General features: G+C 45.4%; 1 pseudogene across 1 annotated transcript in view; it reads left to right on the top strand.

The window, feature by feature from the left end:
- The first annotated feature begins 7,035 nt into the window (after nucleotides 1-7,035).
- Nucleotides 7,036-23,314, top strand: part of LOC307067114 (zinc finger protein 541-like) — a 56,356-nt pseudogene continuing 40,077 nt past the window's right edge. Inside the window, exon 1 of the transcript in view lies at nucleotides 7,036-7,342. The product of the transcript in view is annotated as a zinc finger protein 541-like (transcript). The remainder of the gene's footprint in view (nucleotides 7,343-23,314) is intronic.

The following is a 23,314-nucleotide window of genomic DNA, read 5'->3' as shown; positions in this document are numbered from 1 at the left end:
AACAGGTAGATATTGAAATTGTTCTCTCCCTTCCCTCCAAACAAGGCCTCAGTAAATATTATTTACCTAATTGTGGATTTATGGCTGCGCTCTAGAATCTATGGTGGGTTACTTTCCCAAGAGGTTGTAGCATTTCACAGGAGAATCTCTTTCTCCTCCTACCCCACCAGTCGTGGAATGATAGGCCTTTTTATTATTTTTATTTTTATTTATTTTATTTTATTTCTTTGCAGTACGCAGGCCTCTCACTGCTGTGGCCTCTTCCATTGCGGAGCACAGGCTCGGGACGCACAGGCTCAGCGGCCATGGCTCATGTGCCCAGCCGCTCCGTGGCATGTGGGATCCTCCCGGACTGGGGCACGAACCCGTGTCCCCTGCATCGGCAGGCGGACTGTCAACCACTGTGCCACCAGGGAAGCCCCAATAGGCCTTTTTCAAAAGAAAAAAAAAAAAAATTGCTTTGGATCCCCAGTGTTGACTTAAACTGTTTTTTAAACTATTAAACAAGGCCTAAATGATGCTAAAATGAGGCACAAGTTCCTAAAGCTTACAGCTCTCGTGCCACCATAAAGCCAAAGTCAATTTGCCAATCAAATAGAAACAAAGCAACCAAACTAATGTAACTCAAATTACAAACATTAATTTAATGAGAGGGCTGCTATTTTGCTGGAATTTAACGGCTTCCTTGAAACAAATACTTTGCAGACTGCCACACCGGGCCCTTTTGGGTTTAACAGGCCCTGTGGTATCTCAGATCTCCCATCCCTTTTTCAGTTTGAACTGCAGCAAAACCTCCACTTGTACCATGATGTCCACTGGCTTTAGTTGAGGCCAAAAGCATTATCATGAGCTCAATCCACCTCTGTCCTCTTCTCATTAGCCTGCAGCAATTAAAGTAGTCCTAGTCAGCGTTAGTGGCATTAGTGCAATCCTAAACCAAGCCCGGGCATTGAAACCAAATGGTAGTATTACTGGGTTATAAAGTGGTAATCCAATAATCCAGATATACAGATTTTCTTGTTTAGATTGTTCTCAAAACGAAAGCACAAAATTACAAAAGTCTTGTAAAGAGTAGTTGGAAGCTTGGGAATGTCTCCAGGGGACCAGAAACCCTGCCCTACAGGGACTAGCGGGGAGCTCTGTGCATAGAAGGTGCTAAAACTTGTTGAATTGAATTTATCTGTTGACAGAACAAGAGCAAGTTCAGTACTGGTTGAGCGGGGTGGGGGGGGTGTTGCTTTACTATCTGGAAAAGGATGTAAATGTCAAAGCCCAGCCTTTGGACTTCTGGCGTGCCTGCCTGAGGTTGTAACCGGACCAGTTTGTTCTATGGACTATAGGAGTATGTTGGAAGGAAGGCACTTTCGGCATTGGGGAAATCCCGAGACATAATCCTGTCTTCCACCCCGCCCCCATTGGCACCTTTTGTGTTTTCTAGTATAATTGGTGCAGTGCAGTCTACAGATTAATTTATAGGGAATCAGTATTGTGCAACGGGTAAGAACACAAGCTCTAAAGTCAAGATATCTGGGTTTGGGCTTCCCTGGTGGCGCAGTGGTTGAGCGTCCGCCTGCCGATGCAGGGGACACGGGTACGTGCCCCGGTCCGGGAAGATCCCACATGCCGTGGAGTGGCTGGGCCCGTGAGCCATGGCCGCTGAGCCTGTGCGTCCAGAGCCTGTGCTCCGCAACGGGAGAGGCCACAACAGTGAGAGGCCCACGTACCGCAAAAATAAATATATACAAAAAAAAATAATAATCTGGGTTTAAGATCTGGTTCAACTACCTGTTAGTTGTGTGAGTGTGGACAAATGATTTACCCTCCCAGAGTCCCTTTTCTTCTCTGCAAAGTGGGAGTAATGATAGAACCGACCTCGGGGTCGTTGTGAGGGGTGAGTGAATTAAGGCCCGAAGAGCACTTGATGTGCTACCTGACAAGGAGAAAACGCTTACAGTTTTACTTTATAAGATGTTGCTTTATGTTACTTTTAAGTAATGCTTTATGTTGTATATTATTTGCTTGTTTTTATAGTCGGGAGGTGAAGGAGATGGGTTCTTTTCCCCTTGGAGTGCTGGGAACACTTTAGAGCAGCACTGTAGAAGAAACTTTGGAATTGGCAGAGAAATTCACTTTGCCTTAAAATATAAACTTCTGTCATCCACATTCCCTTGTCTGCAATTTAGAATTCCCAGAAGGTCTGAAAATGCTGAGGTGGCTCAGACCTCTTTGTGGCCACACCTGAACTCACATATTGCTCTTTCCTGTCTTTATTGATTCTGTTTACTCTGAGCTGTCAGGGTTTCAATGCAGAAAGAATGATTTGGTCACCAGGTGCTGCCCTGGACCCACTGGTGGTTACTTACAGTGTGGTGTATGCATTGATTTACCTTTCTGAATCCCTCAGATTGTGAATTCTGAAACTCACTTGGGTCCCGGAGTTGTGGTACAGGATTTCAGACCTGCAGTGAACTTTAATTTGAGCCCCCTCAGTAGGCTACTTAACACAGACACACAGGCGGACACATAATGTGACACTCAGACGTTACACTTGCAGCTAGTCTATTCCATTGCAACATGAAAGCTTTAAAAACAGTCGAAGCCTATGGCCTAGGAAACTAGCCCAAACTCCAGTTATTCTAGGATCCACTCGATTTATCAGTGAGTCGTCAAGCGTTTATTAAATGTCTCGCTATGGACAGAATTACGCGTGATAGCCCAGAATGGAAACAACCCGAATACTCATCAGCAGATGAATGGATGAAGAAAATGTGTTCTATCCACACAGTGGAATAGTGTTCATCCATAAAAGGGAATAAAGTGATGATATGTGCCCCAAGGGGGGGATCAAACTCGAAAATGCTATGCTTAGTGAAAGCAGCCAGACAGAAAAGGCTGCATATTGTTTGATGCCATTTATGTGAAATACTTTGCATACGTCATAACTTTTTGTTGAAAAACTGGACATTTTGAATATTATAACATGGTACCTCTGGGAATCAGATTCTCCCCCGCACCTCCACCACCAGGCTTTGCTGTTGTCCAGTGTGGGTTCTAATTGTTTGTTCGTTAGTGACTTTAGGCTAATTTTAGAAAGACTGTATTTTTTGTCACGCGTGGTCAGTGAAGTCTCTCTTCTGAGATTTGGCAGAGATTTCCTTAAGTGTCCAAAGAGACATTTGACAGAGATTTCCTTAAATGTTCAAAGCAAAACAAACAAACCCCACATCAAACAACTCACAGTCTCTGCAGTTGACATCTGGGTGAGTGTTGGGACAGGCCTTCAACATTCAGCAGGCAGCTTACAGCTTACATCGGGTCTTCATTGCTGTGCGCAGGCTTTCTCTAGTTGCGGCGAGCGGGGGCTACTCTTCATTGCGGTGCACGGGCTTCTCATTGCGGTGGCTTCTCTTGTTGCAGAGCGTGGGCTCCAGGCACGCGGGCTTCAGTAGTTGTGGCACGTGGGCTCAGTAGTTGTGGCGCACGGGCTTAGTTGCTCCGTGACATGTGAGATCTTCCCGGACCAGGGATCGAACCCGTGTCCCCTGCATCGGCAGGCGGACTCCTAACCACTGCACCACCAGGGAAGTCCAATAGCTCTTTGCTTTTTATTGCTGGATAATATCCCATTATATGATGTACCGCAGTTCGTTTATCCATTCTTCTGTTGAGAGACATCTTGGTTGCTTCCAGTTTTTGGCAGTTATGAATAAAGCTGCTGTAAACATTTGTATGGACATAAGTTTTCAGCTTATTGGGGTGGATACCTAGAAGTGTGATGGCTGGATGGTATGGTAAGGCCCTGTTTATGTTTAGCTTTGTAAGAAACTGCCAGTGTGGAGCCCTTTCAGAGCCCTTGTTCCCCAAAGCATCTCATCTCCAGCTTTTCTCCCTGGCTTTCAGTGCTGTCTGTTGTCGGCCTCAGTTAATATCCTTTGCCCCAGGCTGCAGTGACTGGTTGACTGCCTTGAATGTTTTTGACAAATGCCTTCCCCATGGCCACTCTCTGCTCTGAGCAAATTCTGAGTTAGACACAACTCAGAAGGCAACTCCCAAAGGCAACACCTTTTCATTAGACCTTCAGAAGCTATTTGACAGGTCAGGACAGACAGCCTCAGTTCTTTGAGAACAAGGTCCTGTCTGCTCCCTCCCACACCAGGAACCCACAAGAGAAGGGGGGTGCTGTCTTCAGAATCACTGCTGAGCTGGAGAGTGGGGAAAGCGGGGGGTGGTTCATTCCCTTTTCTCTTGATAAGTGTTTGCTTGGTTGCTGTGAACCTTACTATTTTCCACAGTTCAGACAAGGTAGATTGTTTTCACTGTTTCTATGCTGGCATGGGTGGAAGTTTTTAAATGAGTAATTCAAGCTTTTTACCCTTATAGGTCTTTTCAGATAGTCTGTCTCCTCGAGTCAGTTTTGGTAATTTATATCTTTCTAGAAATCTGTCCGTTTTTCTCCGAGTTGCCTAATTTGTTGGCATGCAGTTGTTCATAGTATTCCTTTACAATCCTTTGAATTTTGTAAGATCATGAGTGATGTCCCTTCTTTAATTTCTGATTTTAATATTTTGACTCTTTTCTCTCTTTTTCTTTTTAGGATCAATTCTACTAGTTTACATGTTACATAGTTTATTCCTTTTCTCTGGCGGTTACGGTTAGATTCTTTGAGTGTGAATACTTAAAGTATGAAGTGAATCTTCATCTTTCTTTTTGTTTTTACTAAATGATTCAAAACCTGTGGTAGTGTTTGAGCCAAAGTGTACAAGGTACAGCCTTATGCCTTGTCTGGAAAAGTCTGTGTAGACTCTTGAATCCTGGTTTTCCTGTGCATTGAGTTCTGCGCTGACTCCTGCCTTTCCTCAGTCTGCAGGTGGTGGTAGTCCTTGTCTTCTAGCCTCGTTTCTGTTGAGAAGTTGTAAATGATCTGCCTGGTCTTCCTGGTAGTCTTTAGGGTTTTCTCTTGGTCTTTAGGGTTCTGCAGTTCTGCTTGTGTGTCGAGGAGTGAATTCATTTTTTTTTTTGTCCTGCTCTGGCCTTGCAGTGCTTGTTCATGATTAACCATATACCTTCAAGAATCATATCTTTAAGTCTGGAGCCCTGTGTTTCCGCAGTTCTGGAAATCCCTCCGCCATCCTGAGGTACCATGTCTTCTCCATCCTCTCCTCTTCCCTTTCAGGACCCCTTTTAGGCATATGTTGGACTTTTGCATTTGCTTCTTCATTTGTATTTTCCATTTGTTTCTCTGTCTGCACTGAATTCTGGGGGAGAATTATCTTCAGATTGCTCTGCCCGTTCATTATTTGTCTCTTCAGCACTGTTTATCTGCTGTTTAACCCTCCCAGTGAGTTTTAAATTTACAAGTCTTTCATTTCTAGAAGTTTCATTTGTTTCTTTTAAAAAATGTCCTTGCCCCTTGTGTCTTCTTCTTTTCTCTGCTAGGTTTTGTTGTCTCTCGTCCTGTTTTTAACTAGTTCTTGTGATGCTTTTCAAGGCTTGTGTGCGGTGTTTTTCTTTCATTTATTTAGTTTTCCTGTGGATGGCTTGGCTCTTCCAGGGTCCCAGGTCTCCCTTGCCTGTGAACTCAAGTCCCTGTTTCCTTTTCCATGTGTTTGTTACAACCTCAGGTCCCAGCCTCCAGGGTAGTGCTCTTTAAGAGAAATATAATATGAGCCATGTATATAATTTAAAATTTGCAAATAGCCACATTAAAAAATAAAGAGGTAGATGAAATTAATTTTAATAACATATTACATTTAAGCCAGTAGATCCGAAATATTATCATTTCAACATGTAATCAATATGAAAATGAATTATTTGGGGCACTAAGTCTTCCAAATCCAGTGTATTTGACACTCACAGCAGGTCTCAATTCGGGGCCACATTTCCAGTGTGTCATCACCACATGTGACTGGTGGCCACCATATTGGATGACAGTTCCAGGCCCTGTATTGGAGTCTGACTTTCCCCTTGGGCCAACTTGTGCTCGCACCTGTGGCTTTGAGTTTCCTCATTGTTGCTGGCACTTGGGGTCTTACCTGTCTCTTGAGCTTGACTCTGTATTAAAAATGGTCTTTTCTCCTATCTCTATGTGTTTATAGTTGGAGAAAGAGGTCAGTTTAGTCTACCATGTTGCCAAAATCCTTTCATTTATTCCTTACAACAATCTTTTTTTTTCTTCTTCTTCTTCTTTTTTTAATTTTTATAGGGGTATAGTTGATTTACAATGTTGTGTTAGTTTCAGGTGTACAGCAAAGTGAATCAGTTATACATATACATATATCAACTCTTTTTTGAGATTCGTTTCCCATATAGGCCATTACAGAGTATTGAGTAGAGTTACCTGTACTATACAGTAGGTTCTTATTAGTTATCTGTTTTATATATAGTAGTGTGTATGTCAATCCCAATCTCACAATTTATCCCTTCCCCCCACCATCCCCTGGTAAACATAAATTTGTTTTCTACATCCATGTCTCTACTTCTGTTTTATAAATAAGTTCATTTATATCCCCCTTTTTTTAGATTCCACATATAAGTGATATCCTATGATATTTGTCTTTCTGTGTCTGACTGACTTCACTCAGTATGACAATCTCTAGGTCCATCCATGTTGCTGCAAATGGCATTAGTTTGTTCTCTTTTATTGCTGAGTAATATTGCATTGTATATATGTACCACATCTTCTTTATCCATTCCTCTGTTGATGGACATTTCGGTTGCTTTTTCCTTACAACCATCTTATGATGGAGGTACTCTTACGCTCAGTTTACAGATGAGGAAACTAGGGCTCATGGACCTTAAGTGACTTGCCCAAGGTCATGTGGCTGTTAAGTGGCCGAGAACAAACCCCCATACAGGTCTGTTTGAATTCCAAGTCCACGCTCTATCCACCATGTGTGTTGCCATCTCATAATTGTGATTCGTCCTCGTTCATTCTCAGGAAATAAACACCACCAAGAGCTCTCTCCTCCCTGACTCCTTACACAGCCTTGCTTGTCTAGAGAGTAGCTGTTGGCTGAGACCTGGTAGTGGAGAGCCATGGACCAGTGCAGCCTGGGGGACAAGGGCACCCTTCCATCCGAGATGCACCTCCCTTCGTTTCCCGAGAGCCAGGCGCTCAAATGCAGTGACACCCTCAACCGGGATCTGGGGCCTGGCTCACGAGACCTGCTGTACGACGGCCTGAGCCACTTGGACCTGGACCCCAGCCTCCTGATGCCTGACGTGCCCAGCGAGATGCTGGAGGACAACTTGGATGCCCTGTCCGTGTATTCAGGGAAGGACAGTGACTCCATGAAGCCACTGGTGGAGTATGCAGATCCAGAATCTCAGACTGCCTTACAATAATACCCACTCTGCTTTCCCCCCAGAGTGCCAGCAGTAAGAAGCAAAAGAAGAAATGAAAGTAAAAGCACTTTGCAGGCTGGGAAGCACTGGACAGATGGTAGTGATTTTTACCAATACTGTTAGAATACCTTCCCACAGTCCATTGATGCAGTTCTAAGTCTTTCTCTTCCGCAGCGGAGGAGCAAAGGGAGAACTAGTGGAACAGTCAGAGACGTTGGTTACATCACCTTTTGGTTTACCTTCAGACTTCCGCCATAGGATAAATTTGATTTTTGTTTTTAACCCACTTCATGGGTTCTTGGGTAAGTTGCTTAGACGAGTTGACTTAGAGCTCCTTCGTATTTATAATCACACCACACGCGTGGAAGGCCACATCTGGAACAGCCCTGCAGAACAAATGTCAATGTTAATTGGGATCAGCAGCTCAAGAACTGTCCTGCGTACTCGCTAGAATGAAAGACTGCCGAGGCCCGCACTCCACACAATGTAGACAAGCCGTTAGCCTTGTCCCCGTGTTGGAACCATGGCTAAATGTGAAATCCTAGAAACCAAGGCCATCCTTGGTATTGCAGGTGCTGGGCCAGGCCTGGTTACAGTAATTAAGGTTCTCAACCTGAACCACAGAAATTACCTAAAAATGCTGCTAGGGTGAGTACGTGTGCGTTTTGCTGGGCAGAGAAACTGTGATATTTCACCAGATTTTCATATGGGTCTGTGCCCCCCAGTGAATGTTACAAAGCATTAATCTAGTTCAATTTTTCCTAATTTGTTTTAAAGTTGAGGATTTTTTTTTTGGTTACCTTATTAAAAAAAATCCACTGAACGTTAAATTTTAACTCTTTACACTTCTCTAACTTAAATTCAGATTCATACAAATGGATATGCTTATATATTTTAATTAGAAAGTGATATAGATTTATATAGAAAAGTTAGAAAATAAAGAAAAGTAATAACAATTAAAATCCCCACCATGGCTCCCACACGTGGATTTTTAAAAAACGTAGGTGAGGCCACTAGGGTACACATGGTTTTGCAGAGATGTATTAAGTGTCTAATTCATTTGAAGTTTCTAAAACTTAGTGAGTCTGCTTTCTTATATGAAGGTAGACTATTCGGTTGTCATTGTAATGGTTATTCCATTGTATTGTCGGACCATATTCTTGCCTGATAGACTGTTACAGTGGATCTGTGAATAACTTTTCCATTGACTTTTCTCTTGGATGAGTTCTTCGCACATATTCCTCCGTGTAGGCTTGCTGGTTGGAGAACACACACAGTTTTAGAGCTTGTGCACATGCTTTCTGGGAAGAGCAAGTGGCTTCCCGGGCCAGTGACTCAATGTGCCTGTTTTTCAGTGTCCCTGCCAATTTTTTTGAAACCACATTTTGTTCTCTAGTTTAACAGTTGCTTTAATAAGCATTTTATTTATTTATTTATTTTTAGAGAAAAACTTCTGTTTGTTTATTTGCTGCGTTGGGTCTTCGTTGCTGCACGCGGGCTTTCTCTATTTGTGGCGAGCGGGGGCTACTCCTCTTTGCTGTGTACGGGCTCTTCATCGCGGTGGCTTCTCGTTGCAGAGCACGGGCTCTAGGTGCACGGGCTTCAGTAATTGTGGCACGTGGGCTCAGTAGTTGTGGCTCGCGGGCTGTAGAGTGCAGGCTCAGTAGTTGTGGCGCACGGGCTTAGTTGCTCCGCGGCATGTGGGATCTTCCCGGACCAGGGCTCGAACCCGTGTCCCCTGCTTTGGCAGGCGGATTCTTAACCACTGTGCCACCAGGGAGGTCCTAATGAGCATTTTATTTTATTTTTATTTATTTATTTTAAATACTCATCTTTTTAAAAAAAAATATTATTATTTATTTATTTGGTTGCACCAGGTGTTAGTTGTGGCAGGTGGGCTCCCTAGCTGTGGTATGCGAACTCTTAGTTGCCACATGCATATGGGATCTAGTTCCCTGACCAGGGATCGAACCCGGGCCCCCTGCATTGGGAGCGCGGAGTCTTATCCACTGTGCCACCAGGGAAGCCCTCTAATGAACATTTTAAAAGTAAGTTCTCAAGGCAAGGACTTTCCCACATGGGAGTCCTATTTTCCGTCATTTAAACTGTTAGAATCATTCGACCACTCAACACAGCAGCTTTTCCTATGAAGAAGATGTAGACCAGACAGGTTAAGTGACAAATGGCCAGAGACAGAGTTGGGATGAGAGTCGAGGTTCCTTTCTGCTGTGTCTCTCAAGCTACATCTCAGCCACAGAGAATTAGCCTTTGGGGTCCTTTAGTGCAGTATGCACGCCCTGACCTGTTGGATTCTTGGGTCCAGCCTCTGCTGCATCCTAGATGAAGGGCAGTGTTTAAACTTGCTATCACGTGAGGCAGTCTAATCCATCTTAAGGGGTAGAAAAATCTTCCATGATTCATCCATCCAACAGTTACTGTGTGCCTACGAGTACAGGAATGGGAATCCCAGGAGCTAGGAACACAGCAGCAAGCCTGCAGAGTTCTTAGGTCTTGTATCCACTGTCCTTACGTTTCTAGTGATTTAAAATCAGCTTCCCTATACTTTTTTTTACACATCTTTTTAATATAAATTTATTTATTTATTTTTGGCTGCATTGGGTCTTCGTTGCTGCATGTGGGCTTTCTCTAGTTGCAGCAAGCGGGGGCTACTTTTCGTTGCGGTTCACGGGCTTCTCATTGAGGTGGCTTCTCTTGTTGCGGAGCACGTGCTCTGGGTGCGTGGGCTTCAGTAGTTGTGGCTCGTGGGCTCTAGAGCGCAGGCTCAGTAGTTGTGGCGCACGGGCTTTGCTGCTCCGCAGCATGTGGGATCTTCCTGGACCAGGGCTCGACCCCATGTCCCTTGCGTTGGCAGGCGGATTCTTAATCACTGCGCCACCAGGGAAGTCCCTCTCTTTACCTTTTATTCATCAAATCTAGCTCTGCCCCTTGTAGCAAGACAGAAGCAGTGTGCTCCCTCCTCCACATCCTGGCCCTTCAGCTACTTGAAGACATCTCCCTCTCCCACATGGACATTCCCAGCCTCTTCACCTGTTCCTCTGATGAGGTGATTCGTGGAAATACCTTTTATCATTTACCCAAAAAGTACATAAACATGGAAAATTCAGATAGGCAGGAAAAGGAAAATTAAGATGATCCATGATCCTACCAGTCAATCCCATTCTGTTTGTTTGTATTCAAATTTATTTGTCCCTTCTAAAGACTAGATCATTCCGTTTTTCAGCAATCATCTTGTTAGTGGTACAGCACTTAGTGGTACGGCATGAACATCCTTTCACGTCATCGGATATTTTCCTACAGTTGTATCTTAAATGCCTGCGCCATAGACCACTGAGACTAGAATGCAGTCACCCACCTGCCCTCGTGTCAGTTATTAGGTGGTTTCTCACATTTCACCAGGAAAAACAATGCTACAGTTAACTCACTTGCAGTTCACTGCAAGATCTCCGTTAATTTGTACAGATCTGCCTTAATTTCCTTAATTAAAAAACCAGAGTGGAATTGGCTGGGAGAAAGGACTTAAACTTTTCTAAGATTTTGCCTTGTGCATTTCTGGATTGCACTTGCAAGTGTGCTGTTGATGTTACCGTCATGAAGTCCTGCCTGTCCAGTCACTCTGTCCTGGAAGCACTCAGACTGTTGCTGTCCCCTCCCTTACCCCCCAAGTGTGGCTTCAAGATTGGGTGCCGCCCTGGAGGTGTGGCCTGACCAGGGTCCCTTCTCCCCCTCACCTGGTGCTAAGCCTGGTCTTCTCTGCGAGTGAAGCTGCTGAAGTTGGGGTTCTCGGCCATCTCCCTGAGTTGGACTCAGCTGCTGAAGTTGTTCCGAGGGTGGTAGAGCGCTTCCGCCCGGGCTCCGATGTCCCTGGATGTCATAACCTGTGCTTTCTCCCTCTGTCTAGACCTGGGGCTAGGCGTGGTCAAGGTGCCCAAAGAGGCTAACGAAGGAGGCAGGGCCACGTCTGGGAGCACAAGGAAAGGAAAGCGGCCGCACAGGTCCCCTCAGAACCCACTCCTGGACTGCAGCCTCTGCGGGAAGGTGTTCAGCATTGCCAGTTCTCTCAGCAAGCACTACGTAACCCACAGCCAGGAGAGGAGTCTGGTCGGGATGTCTGTTCAGGGGGCTGCTGGGGGCTGGGCGTGTTCCCGGTTCTTTTGCCTCCCGTACCATCCACCTGCACCGCCCCCCACCGTCGGGTGTCCCAGGTGTGTGCGACCTGTGCTCCTACCACGGCCAGTGTTTGGGGGGGGCAGGGCCTACACTGCCCCGGACAGCCCGCCCTCCCCAGCCTCCAGATTCACTCCAGTGAGGAGAGCGCCGCTGCGATTTTCAGACAGGACCCATGTGCTTTAAAAACACACTCCAGAGGCAATTTTGTCATGGAGGGAGTTGGGCTAACTGTGTAGAGAAAGTTTCAGAGTCCCTGGTAGGTGTCTGAGCAGAACAGATATGCACTCCATGAGGAATATATGTTGGGATAACACCAGGGCGTGAGGGGTTCTGAAATGCCTGTTTCTAGAACATGGCAATGGAGTGTTCACTCTCTTTTTTCCTGTTTAAATTCCCTTTTATTTTTTATTTTTTTTTTTTTTTTATTTTTTATTTTTTATTTTTTGCTTTATCACAAATTTAATCAGTTATATGTATACATATGTTCCCATATCCCCTCCCTTTTGCGTCTCCCTCCCACCCTCCCTATCCCACCCCTCCAGGCGGTCACAAAGCACCGAGCTGATCTCCCTGTGCTATGCGGCTGCTTCCCACTAGCTATCTACCTTACGTTTGGTAGTGTATATATGTCCATGCCGCTCTTTCACTTTGTCACAGCTTACCCTTCCCCCTCCCCATATCCTCAAGTCCATTCTCTAGTAGGTCTGTGTCTTTATTCCTGTCTTACCCCTATGTTCTTCATGACCTTTTTTTTTCTTAAATTCCATATATATGTGTCAGCATACAGTATTTGTCTTTCTCTTTCTGACTTACTTCACTCTGTATGACAGACTCTAGGTCCATCCACCTCATTACAAATAGTTCAATTTCATTTCTTTTTATGGCTGAGTAATATTCCATTGTATGTATGTGCCACATCTTCTTTACCCATTCATCCAATGATGGACACTTAGGTTGTTTCCATCTCCGGGCTATTGTAAATAGGGCTGCTATGAACATTTTGGTACATGTCTCTTTTTGAATTATGGTTTTCTCAGGGTATATGCCCAGTAGTGGGATTGCAGGGTCATATGGCAGTTCTATTTGTAGTTTTTTAAGGAACCTCCATACCGTTCTCCATAGTGGCTGTACCAATTCACATTCCCACCAGCAGTGCAAGAGTGTTCCCTTTTTTCCACACCCTCTCCAGCATTTATTGTTTCTAGATTTTTTGATGATGGCCATTCTGACTGGTGTGAGATGATATCTCATTGTAGTTTTGATTTGCATTTCTCTAATGAGTAAAGATGTTGAGCATCCTTTCATGTGTTTGTTGGCAGTCTGTATATCTTCTGTGGAGAAATGTCTATTTAGGTCTTCTGCCCATTTTTGGATTGGGTTGTTTGTTTTTTTGTTATTGAGCTGCATGAGCTGCTTATAAATTTTGGAGATTAATCCTTTGTCAGTTGCTTCATTTGCAAATATTTTCTCCCATTCTGAGGGTTGTCTTTTGGTCTTGTTTATGGTTTCCTTTGCTGTGCAAAAGCTTTTAAGTTTCATTAGGTCCCATGTGTTTATTTTTGTCTTTATTTCCATTTCTCTAGGAGGTGGGTCAAAAAGGATCTTGCTGTGATTTATGTCATAGAGTGTTCTGCCTATGTTGTCCTCTAAGAGTTTGATAGTGTCTGGCCTTACATTTAGGTCTTTAATCCATTTTGAGCTTATTTTTGTGTATGGTGTTAGGGAGTGATCGAATCTCATACTTTTACATGTCCCTGTCCAGTTTTCCCAACACCACTTATTGAAGAGACTGTCCTTTCTCCACTGTACATTCCTGCCTCCTTTATCAAAGATAAGGTGACCATATGTCCGTGGGTTTATCTCTGGGCTTTCTATCCTGTTCCATTGATCTATCTTTCTGTTTCTGTGCCAGTACCATACTGTCTTGATTACTGCAGCTTTGTAGTATAGTCTGAAGTCAGGGAGCCTGATTCCTCCAGCTCCATTTTTCGTTCTCAAGATTGCTTTGGCTATTCGGGGTCTTTTGTGTTTCCATACAAATTGTGAAATTTTTTGTTCTAGTTCTGTGAAAAATGCCAGTGGTATTTTGATAGGGATTGCATTGAATCTGTAGATTGCTTTGGGTAGTAGAGTCATTTTCACAATGTTGATTCTTCCAATCCAAGAACATGGTACATCTCTCCATCTATTTGTATCATCTTTAATTTCTTTCATCAGTGTCTTATAATTTTCTGCATACAGGTCTTTTGTCTCCTTAGGTAGGTTTATTCCTAGATATTTTATTCTTTTTGTTGCAATGGTAAATGGGAGTGTTTCCTTGATTTCACTTTCAGATTTTTCATCATTAGTATATAGGAATGCCAGAGATTTCTGTGCATTAATTTTGTATCCTGCAACTTTACCAAATTCATTGATTAGCTCTAGTAGTTTTCTGGTAGCATCTTTAGGATTCTCTATATATAGTATCATGTCATCTGCAAACAGTGACAGCTTTACTTCTTCTTTTCCAATTTGGATTCCTTTTATTTGCTTTTCTTCTCTGATTGCTGTGGCTAAAACTTCCAAAACTATGTTGAATAAGAGTGGTGAGAGTGGGCAACCTTGTCTTGTTCCTGATCTTAGTGGAAATGGTTTCAGTTTTTCACCATTGAGGACGATGCTGGCTGTGGGTTTGTCATATATGGCCTTTATTATGTTGAGGAAAGTTCCCTCTATGCCTACTTTCTGCAGGGTTTTTATCATGAATGGGTGTTGAATTTTGTCGAAAGCTTTCTCTGCATCTATTGAGATGATCATATGGTTTTTCTCCTTCAATTTGTTAATATGGTGTATCACGTTGATTGATTTGCGTATATTGAAGAATCCTTGCATTCCTGGGATAAACCCCACTTGATCATGGTGTATGATCCTTTTAATGTGCTGTTGGATTCTGTTTGCTAGTATTTTGTTGAGGATTTTTGCATCTATGTTCATCAGTGATATTGGCCTGTAGTTTTCTTTCTTTGTGACATCCTTGTCTGGTTTTGGTATCAAGGTGATGGTGGCCTCGTAGAATGAGTTTGGGAGTGTTCCTCCCTCTGCTATATTTTGGAAGAGTTTGAGAAGGATAGGCGTTAGCTCTTCTCTAAATGCTTGATAGAATTCGCCTGTGAAGCCATCTGGTCCTTTGCTTTTGTTTGTTGGAAGATTTTTTATCACAGTTTCAATTTCAGTGCTTGTGATTGGTCTGTTCATATGTTCTATTTCTTCCTGATTCAGTCTTGGCAGGTTGTGCATTTCTAAGAATTTGTCCATTTCTTCCAGGTTGTCCATTTTATTGGCATAGAGTTGCTTATAGTAATCTCTCACGATCTTTTGTATTTCTGCAGTGTCAGTTGTTACTTCTCCTTTTTCATTTCTAATTCTATTGATTTGAGTCTTCTCCCTTTTTTTCTTGATGAGTCTGGCTAATGGTTTATCAATTTTGTTTATCTTCTCAAAGAACCAGCTTTTAGTTTTATTGATCTTTGCTATTGTTTCCTTCATTTCTTTTTCATTTATTTCTGATCTGATTTTTATGATTTCTTTCCTTCTGCTAACTTTGGGATGTTTTTGTTCTTCTTTCTCTAATTGCTTTAGGTGCAAGGTTAGGTTGTTTAGTCGAGATATTTCCTGTTTCTTAAGGTGGGATTGTATTGCTATAAACTTCCCTCTTAGAACTGCTTTTGCTGCATCCCATAGGTTTTGGGTCGTCGTGTCTCCATTGTCATTTGTTTCTAGGTATTTTTTTATTTCCTCTTTGATTTCTTCAGTGATCACTTCGTTATTAAGTAATGTATTGTTTAGCCTCCATGTGTTTGTATTTTTTATAGCTCTTTTCCTGTAATTGATATCTAGTCTCATAGCATTGTGGTCGGAAAAGATACTTGATACAATTTCAATTTTCTTAAATTTACCAAGGCTTGATTTGTGACCCAAGATATGATCTATCCTGGAGAATGTTCCATGAGCACTTGAGAAAAATGTGTATTCTGTTGTTTTTGGATGGAATGTCCTATAAATATCAATTAAGTCCATCTTGTTTAATGTATCATTTAAAGCTTGTGTTTCCTTATTTATTTTCATTTTGGATGATCTGTCCATTGGTGAAAGTGGGGTGTTAAAGTCCCCTACTATGATTGTGTTACTGTCGATTTCTCCTTTTATGGCTGTTAGTGTTTGCCTTATGTATTGAGGTGCTCCTATGTTGGGTGCATAAATATTTACAATTGTTATATCTTCTTCTTGGATCGATCCCTTGATCATTATGTAGTGTCCTTCTTTGTCTCTTCTAGTAGTCTTTATTTTAAAGTCTATTTTGTCTGATATGAGAATTGCTACTCCAGCTTTCTTTTGGTTTCCATTTGCATGGAATATCTTTTTCCATCCCCTTACTTTCAGTCTGTATGTGTCTCTAGGTCTGAAGTGGGTCTCTTGTAGACAGCATATATATGGGTCTTGTTTTTGTATCCATTCAGCCAATCTGTGTCTTTTGGTGGGAGCGTTTAGTCCATTTACATTTAAGGTAATTATCGATATGTATGTTCCTATTCCCATTTTCTTAATTGTTTTGGGTTCGTTATTGTAGGTCTTTTCCTTCTGTTGTGTTTCTTGCCTAGAGAAGTTCCTTTAGCATTTGTTGTAAAGCTGGTTTGGTGGTGCTGAACTCTCTCAGCTTTTGCTTGTCTGTAAAGGTTTTAATTTCTCCATCAAATCTGAATGAGATCCTTGCTGGGTAGAGTAATCTTGGTTGCAGGTTTCTCTCCTTCATCACTTTAATTATGTCCTGCCACTCCCTTCTGGCTTGTAGAGTTTCTGCTGAGAGATCAGCTGTTATCCTGATGGGGATTCCCTTGTGTGTTATTTGTTGTTTTTGCCTTGCTGCTTTTAATATGATTTCTTTGTGTTTAATTTTTGACAGTTTGATTAATATGTGTCTTGGCGTATTTCTCCTTGGATTTATTCTGTATGGGACTCTCTGTGCTTCTTGGACTTGATTAACTATTTCCTTTCCCATATTAGGGAAGTTTTCAACTATAATCTCTTCAAATATTTTCTCAGTCCCTTTCTTTTTCTCTTCTTCTTCTGGAACCCCTATAATTCGAATGTTGGTGCGTTTAATGTTGTCCCAGAGGTCTCTGATATTGTCCTCTGTTCTTTTCATTCTTTTCTCTTTATTTTGCTCTGCATTAGTTATTTCCACTATTTTATCTTCCACCTCACTTATCCGTTCTTCTGCCTCAGTTATTCTGCTATTGATCCCATCTAGAGTATTTTTCATTTCATTTATTGTGTTTTTAATCGATGCTTGATTCATCTTTAGTTCTACTAGGTCCTTGTTAACTGTTTCTTGCATTTTGTCTATTCTATTTCCAAGATTTTGGATCATCTTTACTATCATTATTCTGAATTCTTTTCCAGATAGACTGCCTATTACCTCTTCATTTGTTAGGTCTGGTGGGTTTTTATCTTGCTCCTTCTCCTGCTGTGTGTTTTTCTGTCTTCTCATTTTGCTTATGTTACTGTGTTTGGGGTCTCCTTTTTGCCGGCTGCAGGTTCGTAGTTCCTGTTGTTTTTGGTGTCTGTCCCCAGTGGCTAAGGTTGGTTTAGTGGGTTGTGTAGGTTTCCTGGTCGAGGGGACTAGTGCCTGTGTTCTGGTGGATGAGGCTGGATCTTGTCTTTCTGGTGGGCAGGTCCACGTCTGGTGGTGTGTTTTGGGGTGTCTGCAGACTTTTTATGATTTTAGGCCACCTCTCTGCTAATGGGTGGCGTTGTGTTCCTGTCTTGCTAGTTGTTTGGCATAGGGTGTCCAGCACTGTAGCTTGCTGGTCGTTGAGTGAAGCTGGGTGCTGGTGTTGAGATGGAGATCTCTGGAAGATTTTCGCCGTTTGATATTATGTGGAGCTGGGAGGTCTCTTGTGGACCAGTGTCCTGAAGTTGGCTCTCCCACCTCAGAGGCACAGTACTGACTCCTGGCTCCTCAATTTGGGATGATTTGTTGTCTATTCATGTATTCCACAGATGCAGGGTACATGAAGTTGATTGTGGAGCTTTAATCCGCTGCTTCTGAGGCTGCTGGGAGAGGTTTCCCTTTCTCTTCTTTGTTCTCACAGCTCCCGGGTCTCAGCTTTGGATTTGGCCCCGCCTCTGCGTGTAGGTCGCCGGAGGGCGTCTGTTCTTCGCTCCTAAATTCCCTTTTATTAACTCGATTTTTTTTCAAAACTTGACTTTAAAAAGCAAGCTCAGTGTAAGAGGAGCAGAATTCCGTTTGTTCTTCATGTCTTAGAAATGATAAGTTTTCTTGCTGCCGAGGGAGGAGAGACAGACTTTCAAACTGAGAGACTCGTAAGTGGGAGAGGACGATCCCTTGCATGTTTACAGCTCGCCCAGCCTTTACTGAGGCTTCGATGGATCCCGCTTTCATTGTATCCTCTCCCCTCTCGCCATTAAGGATGGGAAATGATTTACTCCTGTCACAAGCTGGTAATAGGGCTAGAAAGTGGGTCTCCGGATGCCCTCTCTGCTGCTTCCCTCAGATGGAGGCCAAGGGTCCACGTTTGGGAAAGGGTTTCATTATTTACTGGGTTCCATTGATTAGAACCATCCGGAGTAGGATTGTTGGGAACCCAGAGGGTGATTTACCCATTTGTTTATATTTATAACATATTAATGCAGGTATAAGTATGATGTAAATATAATACATACTTGCATTCGTTGATATTTGCAGAAATTATAGGCAAATTTGGCTTTTTGTTGTTGTTGCTGTCGGGCTCCCAGGTAGCTGTCTAGAGGACTCCTGTGGGAAGGCAAAGACTCCTTTGTTCAAAGAAGGATCATCCCCAAGTTAGCATTTCCTCAAGTGCGTTCTCAGAACTCTGGTTCTCTGGTTCTCAGGGATGCTAAACGGGTCTATTTAAAAAAATGGTTTTGTGGGCAAATAAGTTTGAGAGACATGGAAAGTTCAACAGATCTCTCTTTATCTGCTCTGTGGCTTTTCAGTTTGCTACTAGGAACCTCCAAGAAGTAAAGAGTGTTTTTTCCAAACTTATTTGCCAGCTGAGCCCAAGTCCTCAGGGAGCAACTCTGGAGACTGGTGTTCCTTAGGAACCCACTTTGGGGAACTCTGACTTGGCTCCCACTGATTTTTTAAATCTCAGATTAGGGGTTTGCTTAGGGGTGAGGGCAAGAGCTCCCCCTTCCAGACGTCTTTGGCCGTAGCAGGGGTCTTTCCTCTTAGGGTCTGAGCACAGTTTCTGAGTTGCGATACTGCTGCCCCCTGGGGACACGCCTGGGTTCCTGCAGTGGGTGACCCACCCCGAGACACCCACTAACTTTCTCCTCATGTGATGCCAGGACCGGGCACATGCTCACCAACCAGAAGACCAAGCCCTTTGTGTGCCTTGAGCAGGGCTGCAGCAAGAGGTACTGCGACTACCGCTCCATGCGTCGGCACTATGAGGTCCAGCACGGCCTGTGCATCCTCAAGGAGGCCCCCCCGGAGGAGGAGCCCTGCGGGAACTCACCCCACGCGCACGAGTTTGCCAACCAGCCCGCACCCGCGAGCCTGTGGTCCCTAGTGCCCCCGGAAGCCCCATTCCCCAGCTCCCTCTTGCCCAACCGAGATCTCCTGTGCTGTATCGGGAACAGCATCGTCTGCCAGAAGATCCCTTCTCCCAGGCCAGCCCCGGGAGGGCCTTCAGACAGCGGCGAAGGGAGGATCACGGCCTGTTCCTCCCTGCCCTCGTCAGGGTCCTCCTTCTGGGGCCCAGCCAGCACCCCGGCGGCCCCAGGAGCCCTGGGCACTGAGGTTCCCGAGGAGCCCCGGCCCCCACGGAAGGAGCCTGCCATGGACGTGTTCACAGCCATCCGCTCAGGGGCAGCGGAGAACAGCGGCCCCGACCCAGCCGAGCCGGAGCTGCCGCTGCTCCAGCCCCCATCATCCCTGGAGGGCTGGCCCGAGGGCGCTCCCCTGCCCGCCTGCCTGCCTCTGTTCCATTGCCAGACGGTCCCCGCCAGTTCCCAGCCATCAGACCACAGTTTCCAGTGGCTCCGAAACCTGTCGGGCTGCCCTAAGAGCAAAGGAAACAGTATGTTTGTCATCCACAAGCCCTCTGAAGTGCCGTCCCAGGAGGGCTCCGGGCCTGCCCCGGGCTCAGCAGCGACTTCCCTGCGGGGGAGCCCTCACCCAGCTGGGGCACCGGTGTGGAGGGCACGCCGCCCTTCCCTCCCACGCTCCTGAAGGCACCGGGGGAAGCCTCGGGTGACCCCAGATATGCCAGCACCAGCGGGGAAGAGGACTCCTGGGCTTCCAAGAAGAGCAAGTTCGACTGCGACTCCTTCTCGTGGCAGAACCCTGGTGAGCCTGGACCCCAGAACGGCCCAAAGTCCAGCGGCCTCCCGTCGGATGCCACGCCGCTCTTCCGGCAGCTGTTCCTGAGGTTTCAGGAGTCTCTGGTGAGCCACGAGCAGATGCAGGTGTTCCAGATGATCACCAAGTCCCAGCGGATCTTCTCCCACACCCAGGTGGCTGCCGCCTCCTCCCAGCTTCCCACACCCGACGGCAAGCAAGTTGCCCTGAAGTCACTGCAGGGGCCGTGGCCACGGCAGCCCCCACCTATGGCGCCCACTGTTGACTCTCTCCATGCTGGCCCCGTGAACCCTGAGCCAGAGGGATCCCTAGCCCGCAGGAGAAAATCCACACCCTCTTTCCCCACAGAGGCCTCCCCCAGCAGCGTGAGGCAGGACACAAAGGGAAGACCAAAAGTGGCTGCTGCTCCACCTGCCCTCACAGCGTCGTCCCTGGACCCTCCTGGGAAGCCAGACATCTCCTCTCTGGCCAAGCAGTTGAGATCCTCGAAAGGGACCTTGGACCTGGGGGACATCTCCCCCGGGAGCCTGTGTCAGACCCAGTTAGGAGGGGAGGAGCCATCCAGAGCCCACCTCCCAGGGAAGCAGGCCCAGGCTGAGAATGGCACGGCTTCCGGGGCCACAAAAGGTGGAGAGGGCCCGGCCTGCTCCTGGGGCGGAGGCTACAGGCTCTTCTCTGGCAACTCCAGGGCCCAGCCCTTTTCAGACTTCGAGAAGGAGAAGGTAAAAATGGATATGTGCTGTGCGGCTTCTCCAAGCCAGGTAGCCATGGCCTCCTTCTCGTCGTCAGCCAGGCCTCCAGCGGATGCCCCCTGGGACTCCAAGTCCAAGCTGACGATATTCAACAGGATCCAGGTACCAGGGCCCTCTCACGGGACCTAACCATGCGGGAGGCAGAGTGTCGTCCTTACCTGTGTCCGTGTTTCTGACTTGTCCAGGCACTGTATATAACCTCAGCAAATCGTCAGATGCAGTTTGTTTACAGAGGGGGGATTGAAGGTCCAGAGGGGTGATGGTTCCTCCCATCACCCTCCGCCCTGCAACACACACACACAAAACAGAACAGGGCTTTAGAGTTGTCAGAGACACTTTGCGTCATGTTTCTTCACTAAACTTTTTCTATTTGCTTTCTTTCTGCCTTTCGCTTCCTTTTGGATTTGCCTCCTTCTCTTCTTCAGAGCATGTAAAGGCAGAGCTCCTTTGCCCTTGATATTTGTACGTGAAATGCTGTGTCTATTCTGGTTGTGAATCACAGGTCCACAAGTCCGACTTGGCCCCTGCTGCAGGCCTGGCGCCGGTCCGCCCTTGTGGAGCAGCTTGGGTCCTCCCACATCGTGCCCACGACGTCCTGGGTGCAGAGAGCTCGGCCACGTCTCTTCGTGATGCTCCGAGGTCCAGCATCCTTCCTGTCACACCACAGCTACCTCCACGTCTTATTTTTTTTAATAGCTTTAATATTCACGTGCCATCTAATTCGCCATCTTGAAGTGCACCGTCCAGTGGTTTTTTGTCTGTTTACAAAGTCATGCACCCATCGCCACTCTTTGCCAAAACACTTTCATCACCGCAGAAAGAAACCCCACACCCTTGGTTGTCACCCACAATCTCTCCATCCCTCCCAGCCCCTGGCAACCATGCATCTACCTTCTGTCTCCATGGATTTGCCTATTCTGAACACTTCATGTGATTGGAATCATAACGCTGTGTGGCCTTTTGTGTCTTTTGCTTCTTTCACTTCCCATGATGTTCTCAGAGCTCCTCTGTGCTGTAGCACAGGTCAGAACTTCAGTCCTTTTTATCGCTGGTAACTTGTCCATTGTATGGATACACCATATTTTATTTATCCATTCATCAACTGATAGATATTTGGGTTGTTTTCACTTCTTGGCCATTGTGATAACGCTGCTATGAACATTTGTGTACAGATTATTGTTTAGACATATGTTTTCATTTCTCTTGTAAAATACCTAGGAGGGGAATTGCTGGGCTCTAGGGTAATTCTATTGGAGGAAGTGCCAGACTTTTCCAAAAAGCTGTGCTGTTTTATATTCCTACCCAGAGTGTATGAGGCCTGCGGTTTCTCTGCATCCTCACCAACACTTGTTATTGTCCAGTTGGTTCTTTTGATTACAGCCACCTTAGTGGGTGGGAAATGATAATTTTATTATGGTTTAATTTGCATTTCCCCGATGGCTAATAATCCTGAGCATCTTTTAATGTGTTTATTGGCCATTTGTATATCCTCTTTGGATAAGTGTCTCTTCAGAGTCTTTGCCCATTTTTAAATTGGGTTGTGATTTTATTTTTGAGCTGTGAGAGTTCATTATGTATCACAGATACAGAAATCTACATAGTCCCTTATCAGATACATGATTTGCACTTCTTTCTCTTATTCTGTGTTTTCACTTCTTGATGCTGTCCTTTGAAGCACAGAAGTTGTAAGTTTTGATGAAGTCCAATACGTCTGTCTTTTGTTTGGTTTTGGAGTCATCCAAGAAACCACTGCTTACTCCAGGGTCACCAAGAATTATACCTGTGTTTTCTTCCAAGTCTTATAGTTTTCACTCTTGCATCTCATTTCTGATATGTTGGCTCAGATGTATTTTCGTCTTCAGGGTGGAAATATCTACCGGCTCCCCCACCCGATGAAGGAGGAGAACATGGCGTGTGGCTGGTAAGTTCCGAAGCCCCTCGGGAATCCTCTGGTGGCTTTGATGTGCTGGCCCTGGGTGAGCGAGCTCTGAATGCTTCACTCCTGAAGGGGTGAGCACCAGGCCACAGAGAATCGGGGGCATCATCTCCATTTCTTTAGGGTTCGTCCAAAGCTGTCAGAGGATCAGTGTTTGGGGACGGAGTCCCATTCTCCCTTTCTTCCCCACAGGAACCAGCACAATGGTGGTCCCACAGACTGGGCAGAGCCAAGGAGCACTTACATCTGCAAGAATTGCAGCCAGATGTTTTATACCGAGAGAGGGCTGAGCAGCCACATGTGTTTTCACAGCGACCAGTGGCCGTCGCCTCGAGGGAAGCAGGAGCCGCAGGTGAAGGGGCTCGAAGCTGCCATTCATCTCAGGATGGAGCCGCCCTCCTGCGGGGAGCCTGGCTGGGGGCCGGGAGTCAGGGCTGTGCTGCTCTGGAGGGGCCCCTTGCTCCCTACGTACTGTGTCTCTTAAAGGGCTGGCTCTTCTCTGTGTGTAGTTGTGTGGCATGGAGTATTGCAAGCCACCAAGACAGGTGCTGAGGCCGGAGGGGGACAGGCAGAGTTCCCCGAGAGCCAGGAAGTCCTTGGACAACATGACCGCATCCCCTTTGGTGGTCCCTGTGTCGGTGCCTGTGGCTCCAGCGAACCATCCTCCGGGGAGCAAGGTGGGTGCACTTCCTTCCAGCTGCTTTCCAG

This window comes from Hyperoodon ampullatus (genome assembly GCF_949752795.1).
Source record: "Hyperoodon ampullatus genome assembly, chromosome: 18".
NCBI classification, from domain to species: Eukaryota; Metazoa; Chordata; class Mammalia; order Artiodactyla; family Ziphiidae; genus Hyperoodon; species Hyperoodon ampullatus.
The sequence above is the reverse complement of the archived record's forward strand: the minus strand, read 5'-3'. Positions and strand labels throughout refer to the sequence as shown.